General features: G+C 33.4%; 1 long non-coding RNA gene across 1 annotated transcript; it reads left to right on the forward strand.

The window, feature by feature from the left end:
• Nucleotides 1-7,491: 7,491 nt before the first annotated feature.
• LOC110463983 lies at nucleotides 7,492-12,260 on the forward strand. Its single transcript, XR_002464454.1, has 3 exons — nucleotides 7,492-7,603; nucleotides 10,405-10,638; nucleotides 11,918-12,260. It is a non-coding gene; the product is annotated as an uncharacterized LOC110463983 (long non-coding RNA).
• The last annotated feature ends 3,753 nt before the right edge of the window (nucleotides 12,261-16,013 follow it).

The raw sequence follows: 16,013 nt of genomic DNA on the forward strand, positions 1-16,013 counted from the left end.
CACTATGAATATGTATAAATAAAAGGTATATAGAGTAGTTTAAAAAAATTCATATGCATACAACGTATATAACCTACTCATATATAGGTAATTAGACCGGGTAAATGTTGTCAGGTGGACGCGATTTACTTATGACACAACTCCATACTTGTAATATAACAATGTCCCTCGCATACAATAGTAAATAGCTTAGAGCAATAGGTTGAAATGACTCAAATATAATGTTGTTCCGTCAATGTCATTTCATTGACCAAACACTCGTAACATCAAACTAATTAAAATAGAACAATTTTACTTAACGGCAGGGGTTACAGTTATGGAGTACAATAAGGAGTGAACCTTATTTTGATAGTTGTTATATCAGTATGAAATGTAATAATTTAGCTAGATATTAATTCAGAGCCGCGTCACTGTAAATTTTGTCAATTGTGTACACTTACGCTGTACTTATACATATTAACATTGAGATACCAAGGATGGTTTGGCTAGTTTTTTAATTTGGCATTGATTATCAATAATAGAACGTTGATACGAACTCACAATAAACTGATTACACTCATACCGTCATTAACGGATAGTTCCTGTTGGCTGTTCTTACCTGATAAAATAACATACAGAAACTGCTACACAATGTGGTCAGATTTCATATGAAGACAAAGCTGTTAAGATTGTAGGAACAAAAAAAGAAAAAAAGAAAATAATGCATATGTTGCTATTTTGAATGACAAGCTGTGCATTAATACATGTATGAAAATATTAACCTTTTTAACGCTATATGTGTAACTCATAATTAATGGACAAATTCAACAACCACAACACACACTTAATTCATTTTATGTATCTGTAACTTCCTCAACTAACAGTTCTGTGTTTCTTGGGCGTTGGCCGGCTACTCCACAGCATGATTGCATGAAGTGAAACATGCTTGCCCCTTCCCCTCCCCTCCACGCTTTACGTATTTCTGCTTTGGAGTAAAATATTTACAGAAACAGGACGGAGCGGACATCTAGACAAAATGGAGACGTCTTGAGGGAAGCATGTTAGATGAAGAAGTGTTTCCTTCAGCAAAGGAGACACCGTCATGTTGTATCCTGCTATCTCAAGGAAACAAAAACGTTTTAAACGATATAAGAGGAGTAAACAAATCTTTTTACATTTTCTTATTTTAACTGATCAACGAAGACTTTGAAATATGGTATGTAAAGATCGGCTACTGATTATAACTTTGAATCTTTTAACGGGACGTACCTCTCCAAAATATCCTGATTTTAAGTGTAGCTTCTGATGTAATAAAGCAAATATGACAAATGAATTATATAAGCAAAACGCTTGTACTGTATACTTACTACCACTGCAGAAAAGAAATAGCAACTTGATACAGAAGTCAACAGTAATAAGAATAAGTGTATAAGTATGTGTGTTTATGATAAACGGTAATAAAGAAATGATAATGGCATGGTTAAATATTTTCATAATTGTCAGTAACTAATGATTGTTGGAATATACCGAGTAACTTACATTCTTAATATCATAATATCTATTATGTTATGTTATAATGATGACAACAAAAACTGTCAGGACACATCATTTATTTTTTTTACATTATTTACGCAGTTTTCTGACCCAAAATTATTACGTAAAATGGATAAACGACGTTGATGGAGTAAGTGTTGAAAAGACTTTGCATAAAGTTAGGTTCTGGCACGTGATTTTCTCTCTCATTTAAGCGTCTTCTTGGCGCTGGTGTTTTAAAAAGACAGCATATACGAATGGCACAGCAATCATTGGCCACTTAAAAGTATCATCTTACTGAAATGTCATTATATAGACACTGTAGAATGGCACTTACTGAAATGTCATTATATAGACACTGTAGACTGGCATCTTACTGAAATGTCATTATATAGACACTGTAGACTGGCACTTACTGAAATGTCATTATATAGACACTGTAGACTGGCACTTACTGAAATGTCATTATATAGACACTGTAGACTGGCACTTACTGAAATGTCATTATATAGACACTGTAGACTGGCACTTACTGAAATGTCATTATATAGACACTGTAGACTGGCACTTACTGAAATGTCATTATATAGACACTGTAGACTGGCACTTACTGAAATGTCATTATATAGACACTGTAGACTGGCACTTACTGAAATGTCATTATATAGACACTGTAGACTGGCACTTACTGAAATGTCATTATATAGACACTGTAGACTGGCACTTACTGAAATGTCATTATATAGACACTGTAGACTGGCACTTACTGAAATGTCATTATATAGACACTGTAGACTGGCACTTACTGAAATGTCATTATATAGACACTGTAGACTGGCACTTACTGAAATGTCATTATATAGACACTGTAGACTGGCACTTACTGAAATGTCATTATATAGACACTGTAGACTGGCACTTACTGAAATGTCATTATATAGACACTGTAGACTGGCACTTACTGAAATGTCATTATATAGACACTGTAGACTGGCACTTACTGAAATGTCATTATATAGACACTGTAGACTGGCACTTACTGAAATGTCATTATATAGACACTGTAGACTGGCACTTACTGAAATGTCATTATATAGACACTGTAGACTGGCACTTACTGAAATGTCATTATATAGACACTGTAGACTGGCACTTACTGAAATGTCATTATATAGACACTGTAGACTGGCACTTACTGAAATGTCATTATATAGACACTGTAGACTGGCACTTACTGAAATGTCATTATATAGACACTGTAGACTGGCACTTACTGAAATGTCATTATATAGACACTGTAGACTGGCACTTACTGAAATGTCATTATATAGACACTGTAGACTGGCACTTACTGAAATGTCATTATATAGACACTGTAGACTGGCACTTACTGAAATGTCATTATATAGACACTGTAGACTGGCACTTACTGAAATGTCATTATATAGACACTGTAGACTGGCACTTACTGAAATGTCATTATATAGACACTGTAGACTGGCACTTACTGAAATGTCATTATATAGACACTGTAGACTGGCACTTACTGAAATGTCATTATATAGACACTGTAGACTGGCACTTACTGAAATGTCATTATATAGACACTGTAGACTGGCACTTACTGAAATGTCATTATATAGACACTGTAGACTGGCACTTACTGAAATGTCATTATATAGACACTGTAGACTGGCACTTACTGAAATGTCATTATATAGACACTGTAGACTGGCACTTACTGAAATGTCATTATATAGACACTGTAGACTGGCACTTACTGAAATGTCATTATATAGACACTGTAGACTGGCACTTACTGAAATGTCATTATATAGACACTGTAGACTGGCACTTACTGAAATGTCATTATATAGACACTGTAGACTGGCACTTACTGAAATGTCATTATATAGACACTGTAGACTGGCACTTACTGAAATGTCATTATATAGACACTGTAGACTGGCACTTACTGAAATGTCATTATATAGACACTGTAGACTGGCACTTACTGAAATGTCATTATATAGACACTGTAGACTGGCACTTACTGAAATGTCATTATATAGACACTGTAGACTGGCACTTACTGAAATGTCATTATATAGACACTGTAGACTGGCACTTACTGAAATGTCATTATATAGACACTGTAGACTGGCACTTACTGAAATGTCATTATATAGACACTGTAGACTGGCACTTACTGAAATGTCATTATATAGACACTGTAGACTGGCACTTACTGAAATGTCATTATATAGACACTGTAGACTGGCACTTACTGAAATGTCATTATATAGACACTGTAGACTGGCACTTACTGAAATGTCATTATATAGACACTGTAGATTGGCACTTACAGCGACAAACCACAAAGAAACAGTAACAACAGAGAAGGAAAGGGAGGAAAAGTAGAGATAGAAGAAAAAAAGACGATTAGAAAAAGAAATATAGAAAAAGAAGAAAAAGAAGATGGAAGAAAAAGAAGATAGAAGAAAAAGAGGAAGAAATGAAGACTGAGAAGAAGAAAAAGGAAAGAAGATAAAGAGAAAGAGTAAATACAGCTTCTAGATTAAATACAATTTTAGATAAATTAATTAATACTGACCAGACATGATTTATATCAGGCAGATTTCTAGGGGAAAATACACGATTCATTTACGATATAATGCAGTATACAGAGGATAATTATATAGATGGATGCTTTTGATTGTTGATTTTGAAAAGGCATTTGATTCTGTTAGCTGGGAGTTTATTGATAATGTATTTAAATATTTTATTTCTTTGTGAGGAAAAATTGGAAAAAAACATTGCATAATAACTCTATGTCTGCAATTGATCAAGGTGGCTATCTCTCATATTTTTTGAAATTCAGAGGGGTTGCCGTCAAGGTGATCCGATAGCTCCATACATTTTTATTTTGTGTTTAGAAATACTTGCAATTAGACTTAGAAATAATAATTATATTAAGGGCATAAATGTGGACAACCGTCCACTACTTCTCTCATACATGTAATATGCAGACGATACTTCTCTTATTTTAGATGGAACGAAACATTCATTAAAAGAATCAGTAAAAGAGCTAGATTTATTTGCAAACAATTCTGGTCTAAGACTAAATAACAGTAAAACACAAGTTATATGGATAGGTAATAAAAAAGGACAGTGATGATATTTATTTTCAGGAATGGAACCTGCAATGGGGAAGTAAACAAATATGGTACTAGGTATTCAACTATGACAAAAGATTAGTCAAACTGAAGTCAATAATTAAGAATTGGAGTAGAAGAATATCAACACCAATAGGAAGAACACCTGTTAGTAAATCTTTACTAATAACCCAATTTAATCATCTATTCATCTCCTTACCTAATCCAGATGACTATTTTATTTAAAAACTAAATTCAGAACTTTTCATTTTCTAATGGAAACTTAAAGTAGATAATACAAAACGGGATATAATTATCAAAAACTATTAGGAAGGGGGTCTTAAAATGATACACATCAAGTTATTGAAGCCTTGAAACTTACTTGTATACATAGGTTGTTTACATCAGGGGGTAAATGGCAAGTGTTATCTAAAATATTCTAATAATGATTTAATTGTGGTTCAGAATACTTATCGATTATGCAAGGCAATTGTAAAAACCTTGTTTGGAAGGATGTGTAATAATTATGAATGACCTATTCAAAGGTAATAATTCTGGTGTTTTTATTTTATAGTTTTATGGAATTTTCATAAAAATTTGATGTAAAAACTAACTTTCTTACATATATATTATTATTAATACTATAAAAAACTATATGTCCAACTACGATACTTCAAATACTTTGATTAGATATCCATCCATACCCATTTGTTTAGAAATATTTATGAAGCATAAAAAAAGGAACTGAAGATTTATATAATTTGTTGTGCCAAAATAGTACCATATCCACTGGGGGAAAAATGGAATGAATTGTTTGAATTTGATGATGACACATGGAAATTGATATATGTAAATCCTTTTACAGTAACTAGGAATTCAAAATTACAATAGCTTCTATACAGAATAATTAAACTCATTTTAACAACAATTTCTTATCTATTTAAAACAGCCCTTACCGATAGAGCTCTTAGTTTTCAATGTAAGACTGAAATAGAGACAATAATTCACACCCTCTGGGAATGTGAGAAAGAACAAGACTTTCTACAAAGTTTTGTGATCCTTCTTGATGCATTGTTAATCCCATTTGGTTTTAAGAAGTTATTCTTCATTTTCGGTTTATTTAATCAAAATAGTATCAGAGGTTGGGTAGATAATATCATAATTTTAATCATAAAGCAATGTATTTATAAATTGGTATGTTTATAAACGTCATTGTCAGTACTTGCACTTAAGAACTTTATTAAGGACACATATTATCCTCAGAGATATATTGCTGTTGGTAAGAGTGGCTTATTTTCATTGAAATTTAATACTGAATGGAAAAAATGGGGAAAACTTCTTGATATTGCTTACACGCTGTCTATTCCAAAATATGTACACATATCTACAAAATATACTTACTAAATACATATGTAAAACTCCTTAAACATTCCGACACATCTATACAGCGTCCTTGTTTCTCCGCCCCCCCCCCCCCCCCCCCCCCCCCCCCCTCCCACTCCATTTAGTTTTTTTCTAGTCTTGCTTTCCCTTCTATACCTCTAAGACCCGCTTTTTAACGCTCATGCAATTTATCAGAAATATCGTCTGTTACACTGCGCTGATCAACAGGGGTTCGTTACAAATGTCTGAAATACCCATATTCTATAGACCTACTGACACATATGTTACAGACCTACTGATATGAGTCACAGCACACATAAACATTTCAGACATGTGTAACGAACCTGTGCTCCGTCGCAAGATCACTCACTTCAAACGCTATCAGTTTCACGCGTCTCGCATTCATGGTTCCTCAGTTTCTGACGACATGTCAAATAATGACGCTGTTATAGAATCTACTGACTGTTGTCAGGTTCTCATACAATCAACAAATAAATTCACGTCTGGATCCTTCACAAAATGAGCAAAGAGAAAAGTTCGAATTAACTTCCAAAAATAACTCCCTCGTGGAGGGCAAGGTCGGATTTACGGTGTTCACTGTACTTGTCCATGCGCGAAATTTGTTCCGGGAAAAAATCGAAACAATTTCAAATCTAACTTTCAGCTCAGAGTTCTACATGTATTGATAAATTTAAATCACCCTATAGACATATCATACGCAATTGTATTGATACTGAATTGTGGAATAAAATTGAAGTGTTTGCTAAAATTTCAAAGTACTTCTTTGTTTGCCAATCAGCACGCGACAATACGCTGTTCAAACTATTGAACGAAATTGTGTGGACTGTCGATAAGGCGGGCATTTTTAATTTTAAATATAAATTATAAGTTAAAAACAAATCATAATGCGCTAGCGCGCGTTATGTTGTTTGCTTGCAAAGATGTGTCATTCAAATAGATCATAAATACCATACAAAAACAGTTCAATGCTTAATTAACATCTATTTGAAGGCAGGTATATTGACACTTTTTTAACATTATTTGTTAGGCTGGAACTCTCTAGTACAGACATCCATTGTCATAAGCACGTGTTGTACGTTTATGGTGTGTCTAAATTCAAGGTCAAACTATTCTTATAGTTTCACCTACCACAAGCCTGTCATTATGTCCAAATAATGTTTAGTGACAACAACGAACATGAACTTTTCTACAGAGCTCTGCATAAATCACATTAATGTTCGTGCTGATTTGACTACTGTGACATTACAATTATTGACAAAATAAACATGTTGTCTTCAACAATAGTAACCGTTGTAAGTGTTTTGTTTTTGATTAATTATATAAATATCACCGAGCTTTGTAACGTGTCAGTTATGTTGCTAATTAATTACATCCACACTAATTAGCTATTATTATGGGTATAAAGGACTGTCTGACATGCTCGACGCTACTCTTACTTTAGTCGTCGTGGTGACCAGCTCGCAGAATGGCGTCAGTCTTACTAGTCTTTGTGTCCGCTCTGCTGATGCTGGTTTTTATCAACGTCGTACACGGTAACATTGTGTTATATATTATTATCATATAATGTTGCTTGTAACTGTTTTCATACCGAATTTTTGCAAGGTAACTTTACTACATTGTATATATCTATTTGATGTTGCATGCGGATGTTTTCGTGCAAAGTAATAATGATTTTACTCTTCTCATATAAACTTTTGATTTTTTGTTTTCATAATCAGAAATATCAATGAAAATACCAAAAGCTCGTTTTTTCATAAGAAACAAATGTATTATTTTAAATTTTAATGTTGAGTTCTTGCAGAAGATTTTTTTTATTGGTTTCTTGTTTTTACCTCGCTGCTTTAAATGAATATGAATCAGTTATACAATGATTAATTCACAAAACATAAGTTAAACTTTAGTGATGCATTAAATATATGTCGTTTTGTCTTATTGTATTATTGTTATTTTTCGAGCGCATTTGATGTCGTTAAAACACGTTTCTGGAGGCTTTACCAACTTTCAAATTGCTGGCTAAAATGAAAACGTTTAGATTCTTTCATGAATATTATTATAATTTAGATTCCTTTATATCAAATTTTGTATTGAAATGATTGTTTTCTTTCAATTAAAGAAATGCAACATACCATCACAGAAAATGTGAAGTTAATGCATTCAGACTAGTAAAAGTCTTATCTAGTTTCCGTGTGCTACGTCAGTTGACAAATGATATCACTTGTCTACGTGTCATGTAAGTGTCACCATGGTGACTGACACATGTCTAGAATATGTATCTTTTCACGACGAACATGTGTAACCATTAGGAATTAGCATTTCAGCAATGTTACAAGGAATTTTAATTTCATCGTTAAGGGGTCAGCGTAATTCCTAATCTAACCTTAAGGTAATAGGATTGTGTCACCATTTCTCAGTAGCTTTTCTTCAAATTTTGTAGTTATATTGCTTTGAAGTAAAGACAATTTTCTGTCATAAAAAAAATGTAAGTTGTCAGAATTTTAAGGATTTGAAATGGAAATTTATGTAAAAAGGAGTGAATTTTGAAAAAAATGGAAGACACAATTTTTGGCAAAATAATGTCAATAAAAATTATACTTCCATAGATTAGTATTGTATTAATGTATATCAATCTAATAAATGCTGAAATTGTGTATTTATAAATTATCTAAAAACGATTAAAAATTGAAGCTTTATATTAAAACCATATACACATAGTAATTGCAGGGAAGAGTTATCTTTCTTGAAAAACTTCACAGTAGTGAAATAGGTAGCCGGTTCCTGAAGTACAGAAGAATGGACATATGTTACTCATTGATAAAAAATAACTGAATTAATGCCTGGATTGCTTTGAAATACTTTAATATTGAGAGAACACATTGTTCTGTCAATAATAAACATACAAAATTCATCAGTTTATAATTAAACATTAGAATATGCGGAAATCGTTATACTGTCTCCCTACATTGGATTTTCAACTAGGGATGTACTTCCTATTTTCGTTCATTAATACACTCCTATGACCTTAACTAATATCTATCTATATATATTTATCTTTATTTATAGTTATGATTTTACTTAATTGTATATATAGGTTTGTTTGTTATTGTATCAAGTACGGTACATACAATATCTTACAGGTTACTACTTAAACCAATAATATTAAAACAAGTGAAGGCATCTGCAAAGCATGATCAATAATTAAAAGAAAACCTCGAAAACAATTTTTGCAACAAGAAAGTGCGAGTTTTCCTATGTTTTTTTTAATTGCTGACTCGACAAATACAGTGTAAGCTCACCGACCTCATTCCTAAATGATTCGAAATGTGCACCTCAAACCGGAAGAGTTAATCAAGAACGGTAAAATAAAATGTATTTTCACCTATGGAGACTTGATCAATGTGTCTTACATTATTCGTTATTACCTTTCTTTCCCGGACTCTGTTGGACGTCTTGACAGGTTTTAACCTTTGGTATTGACGTGCTATGGTTGTTTTTCCAGTTTTCTTAAATATCCATTAATGTATGATTCTGGTTGTCTCCCCTTATATGACAAATCGAACATGGTGTTACATAGGGTCATGGCCTCCTTTCGAATACATTCGGATTTTTCCTTAGAATTTAATAAATGAACGGTATTTTTTTGATAATCATACTGTTATGAACGTGAAACCTTACACGTCCTTAGCGATGACATCCTAAAGGTCATCTAGTATGTAGCCTGTTTCGCTCACACCGAAAAACAAAATACAATTTAATTCGTATATTTTATCAGAAAAGTATTTTAAACAATACTGTGTTGTGTGACGGAACAATATTCAACAATTTCAGTCTTCTGAACAATCGACAAAAATACATTTACACAACAACCATTAAACATACAAATAATTGCGGCACAACCAAATCATGTGTTATCAATTTCGTGTATGCGCCATGAAAGTAGTTTTGATTATTTGTATTCATATTTTATACCAGCTATGATGAAAAAAATGTTCCAAACTAGAAAATTATGTTTCATTTCGTTATTCTTGATTAACTCTTCCGGTTTGAACTAATTTTTTTAACTAGTTGAAGGCCAAGTTTTATAGAGATTTATCAGCTTATCGATAGGTTAATCATAACATGTTAAAAAGTTATTAAAAAGTTTTGTTTTTTTTTATTTATTTTTTATATATAATATTCGTATTTCTGAATATAATATTCGTATTTCTGAATATATTATCTTTTGTAATTTTTTTAACTAGGGTCATGTATACTAAGGAATTGTTTTTTTAAAAAGGGAAAGCAGTTTTTCATATAAACTGTACAAGTTTCTAGACGAACAGTAGTTGTTTTGTAGGAGCCCCTGGTTACCAGAAGTGTGAATGCTTGGCTGAAAACGAGTCATGTCCACCTACCTGGACGGAATCTGAACAAGGAGAATGTGACGCGGATGAGAAGAGATGCTGCACCCCGTTAAGGATCTTCTTCTTCCCTTTCCCTCATACGTTCCCCGCTGTCACGTATCCAACAACAGAACCAAACAGCAACGCCAACAGTATTGAGTACAAATGGGGATAAAAATAACCGAACAGTAAGTGTATACATAACCCAACAGTAAGTGTAAAAATAACCGAACAGTAAGTGTAAACATCACCGAACAGTAAGTGTAAACATCACAGAACAAAAAGTGTAAACATAACCGAACAGTAAGTGTAAACATAATCGAACAGTAAGTGTAAACATCACAGAACAAAAAGTGTAAACATAACCGAACAGTAAGTGTAAACATACCTGAACACTTAGTGTTAACATAACCAAACAGTAAGTGTAAACATAACTGAACACTTAGTGTAAACATCACCGAACAGGAAGTGTAAACATAACCGAACAGTAAGTGTAAACATAACCGAACAGTAAGCGTAAACATCACCGAACAGTAAGTGTAAACATCACCGAACAGTAAGTATTAACATCACCGAACAGTAAGTGTAAACATCACCGAACAGTAAGTGTAAACATCACGCTAGTATTTGTCTTCATGTTGCGATTTAGTAGGCTAAGTGTTGGTTTTTTTTCCGACACAAACTGCGCTAACAGACGGCCAGCCCGACAGACACGTCGTTTCACGCTGACCCTGACCCAAATTATAATATGTTATATCAGGCTTGTCTACTTCTGTCTTGGTTCATCTGCCTAATTCTGCTTTCACTGTACAGCTGCATAATATACACAATGGTGCTGTTATTTATTTATTTTTTTAGTTATAACGACTTACAAAATACGTCATTTCAACTTTTTGCGACATAATGACTTTTAGTGCAACGACGCCAATTTCCTTTCGCTCTGCACTGGTAACTGCCTTTGGTTTCCATGTTGGTATTATTTCGGGAGAGTTTAGAGTCACAGTTTTCTGTTTAGACTGCAAATGAAATGAAATTACACCAAACTGTCGAAAAATACTATTATTTAAAGTACAATCTTATTCACATAATATAAAATGAATCAGTTTCCCGATGACATCACAGAGAAACAATGATGAAACATGTGTAAGTAAGCAAAATAATTCTCCATTATGTTTGTGAATCTAATATTATGTAAATGCGTAGTAATTGTCATCAGGATAAATAAAAACATTCGATATTTTTAGTTTTTATTTGATTTGCTGAAATTCGAACATAGCATGCTTTTACAGAAGAGAAAACGTCATTGTAAAGCAAACGCAAACGCTTTAACTATTTCCGTGCCTTTTTGGACAACGGATGGCGCAATGCTATGTAGCTCATTTACAAAATACATCAAAACAAGCGAAAACAAAGTTTAACACTGTGACAATTTAAATTATATCAATACGTTACTTATTATCTTAACAGATTCATAAACGGAGGACGACGGCATGTTGGAGGATGGTCCTTCGTGGATGGTCCTTCGTGGATGGTCCTTGGAGGATGGTCCTTGGTGGATGTCTATAATCGGGGGCAATCGGAGGCAAAGGAAGTGAACGTGGACCCACCCGATTGTGTCATACGCGCTTTTAATTGAAATACCCATGCTATGTTTTATATTAAGAAAATATTCGAATGGACCAACCCTATTGTATCACACGCGCTTTAACTAAAATTATCCATGACATGTTTTATATTTCTGAAATATAGGTCTAACATAATCTGTTAAATATCCTAGTTTTACATTGAATAAAGGTGTTATGATGGCTTATTGTTGATTTAGTGTCTCAGTGATTTTCAGGGAAATATACAATTTGCAGCAAAGCATGGGAAACTGATGGTCAATTTAAAAGCGTATGATCAAAATGATTAGCATATTAAGTTAAAGTGTCTCAAAATCAATCAAACAGGTGGAGATATACTTGAGAAAAATATAACAATTATTGTGACAAAACAAAACAAAGTTCGATTGGACAGACTTAGGCATACGAATACTTGTGATCTTGTAATAGTAAGGTAAACGTAAGTTTGACAAACACAGTATTATTTTTTCATGCTTTCGAATAAAATATGAAGATAACATAACAAAGCGCCAACAATCAGGCTTCAAACAAAATAGACAACGATATGAAATCTGAAGACATCAACAAAGAAAGCAAAAAAGAATACAAGAAACCTCACCACAAGCCTTAACCTCACCACAAGCCTTAACCTCATGCGGGGAATATAGATATGGAGCTGACGTTTAAATCGTAATATTGCCTGGGATAAATAATGTAAAAAATATATTTTGAATGCTTTGTACATATACTTCATGTCTGTAATAACTACCTCACATTCCAGTTCATTTAGTACCTTAGGCTTGACAGTTCATCAGGTGTGCATACACAGTGCAACGTACAGTAAACAATTAAACAACACAGATATACACCACTTTCGCACCTACCCCTACATGTAGAAGTGTAGAGGGATATCTTGCACTGCTAACAAATTGTGTACTTAATAAAACATTTGATGATAAGGACATATTAACGTATTACTGACAAGCACTAGATGACTTGACTTGATTAAATAATTTTATCGTTTTCTACCAGCGATTCTTACACATTTTTTTCAGAAAATAGGAATTTCCTTTTTTTTAGTAAAAACACTTGTACTCCTTTATATTTGTTTTTACAAATAAGCATTAAAGTCACATTATAAACACTAATGGGATGACCTGACAGGAATGACAAGTAAAATTAATATAATTAACCGTGTAATTAACGCATTAACGCGCCATCTATTAATTTCATGTAAGGCAGTTGACATAGGAACAATAGTATGACATTTTATAATTACAACCATATTATAATACAGTAGAAATCACCCTCGCTTACACAGCCAACCTTCCATGAATTTTATATCAGCAACCCCTACACAAAATAAACATTGGGAATCAACTCCTGAAATTTCCACTTTAATGAATTGTTAAACTATACTTGCTGTTAAAACTATTTTAATTGCTTATCTGTCTAAAAACAAATATACTTTTGGTTTATTATAAAATATTAGAAATATGTTTGGGACACAAGATGTAAATCTAAAGTCTGTTTCCTCAACAATTGTAGACATTCGATTTTTGAAATTTTGCATTAATTATGTATACATTTGAACAATAAACAAGAACCAATTATGTCATATATTCATTTATCACATACTGTACTGTGTTATCCAGTGATTATACCCATGTCATATTATTTGCGTATCAACCCATGTAAGATGACCTATCAGTCCTGTGATTGGTTGTAAGTTTTAATTGTTTCAATTGTGACGTCACGCATATAACAAGTACATGACGTCACAGACTTACGCACTGGAGTCAAAATGGCGGCTTTTTACATTACAAAGATACATGAAAATTATCGTTTAACAAGAATAAATGCTATAAATCTTGATTATGTGATAAAAAGCTGAAAAGTTCTAAGACTCGTTTCATAAATCTCATATGAAATTGAAACTCATGTAAAATCCTATATATATATGAGTTAAAGAAGTATCATCAAAGGTACACTTTCATATAACACGGTCCCTTACAAACGTATGGTTGAAGGATACCAATTAAGTTATTCCAACTTTGTAGACAATAAAAGGTCATTGTCGGAGCAATCCGCTCATCAATCGAGACACAGACAACCACAGAACATCTACATAAAAATATAGAGGATAAAACAAATATGTCAAACAATCAAACCATCGGAAAGCGTACGCCGAAGGCAGAATTTATGATGACCGCATCGTTGACCAATGATACTGTGTGTGTGCGATCAATGACAACGAGATAAATATATACAGTGAAAATGGAAGGGTGGAGAAAAATGCTGAAGCTGGAAACAAACTGACGCGATGTTTGGTCCAGTGATATAGAGCCGAATCTGTTATAAATAGGTAAGGATATATGGTAAATATCTTTTCCTGCGAAAGGTGTTTTATCAAAATTGATGTAGGGTAAGAAAAATAAGTAATAAAAATAATTTACGAAATGACGAAAATATACCACACACTGAGAACTAGACATTTCGTCGACTAAATCTGACAGCGACTGTCAGTCTCGTACACTGACCAGAAACAGCTAGCATGTGAGTCAGCAGATCAATATCAATGAATCGGTTTGTCAAATAACCGCTAGGAAGGGAAACAAATGGAAATTTTGTAGAATAAGCAGTAACAAGGCACACATCAGAAGCGAGTCAGACACTATTTATGTCATGAATTGACTGCCCGCGAACTGATATTTATAAAAACGAGGGCTCGAATTTTGAAATTGCTCGATGTATTTCGATTCGATTTGGATTTCTCCCCCAGCAAAATTTTCAGTGGCAGCCATGATGTGCGTGCGCAACCGGAAGTGATTTCTAGTGCTACGTTTCTGATATATTATAAATTTAAATAATAAGTTTGTGCAATTAACCAATTTAGGATCACTATACAACTGCCAAAACCATGTAGATCTGAAAAGAAAACTGCATTCCAGAACTAATACGAAAAATATACAACGGCACCAGATCAGGACTAGAATCTGGACCTCTGATCATTATAATTGTGTTCTAACCAAACGAGCTGGTGTACGACAGTACCCGAACCCTACCACACTCCAATTATATCCAAACAAATCGTGGAAAGTTGATGTATCAACGACAAACAACAGTGGAGTTACATAGTTTTTTTCTGCTGAGGGTGAGGGATTCAATAACCTTATATTATATTGCTCTATGACAAGTATGGCGTGTCAAACGTTTCCAAATTTAGCCGTATTGTGTTTTATATTCTTAAATCCTGTGATTCATAATTAAAAAAAAAACCCATTCGATTCATAAACCTATGTGATTTATATTGCAAAACTAGTGATTGAAATTTGAAGACTTTTGATTCATATTCGAAAACCACTCTTGTAAATGATATTCAACATGTGTTATCAACTTTCAAAACCTTGTTATTAATACAGCCAAATCATATAACTCAAATTCGAAAGACGGTATCTTCAATATAATTGGCATCATCCTTTGCACCACCATTCGCATACCAACTAAAGGAACGCCATCGCTCTCTTTGTATAAGAGCTTTTTTCAAGGTATATGGCCAAAATGATATAAACTGAGAATACAGTCTTGCGAATGATTGAGTTCCTGGTAAATACTGTCTTCTTTATGTCCTGTGGCATGATCTTCCGGCAGACTGAAGGCATTCCTAAGGGATCTAAGCGAACACATTGTGGTCCTCTCTGGCCAACATGTTTTTATTTGTGTTTTCATATGAAACTGAATTTATCGAAAAATGTGTTAGGACTTAAAAACATTCCTAGCCGCTCAGTCAATTTCATATTAAGATATATCGACGATGCGCTGACCAAATCGAACGTAATACCTTCCAATGTATCGACTCAAAGACACCAGTTCCTTCTGCTTCAGCTGCTTTCATTACTGATTATTTAGCAGGGACTGATTACTGTTAGCGTTTGTACAATAGGGACGGCTTACTGTTAGCG

The sequence above is a fragment of the Mizuhopecten yessoensis genome, unplaced genomic scaffold (assembly GCF_002113885.1).
Source record: "Mizuhopecten yessoensis strain PY_sf001 unplaced genomic scaffold, ASM211388v2 scaffold10949, whole genome shotgun sequence".
NCBI classification, from domain to species: Eukaryota; Metazoa; Mollusca; class Bivalvia; order Pectinida; family Pectinidae; genus Mizuhopecten; species Mizuhopecten yessoensis.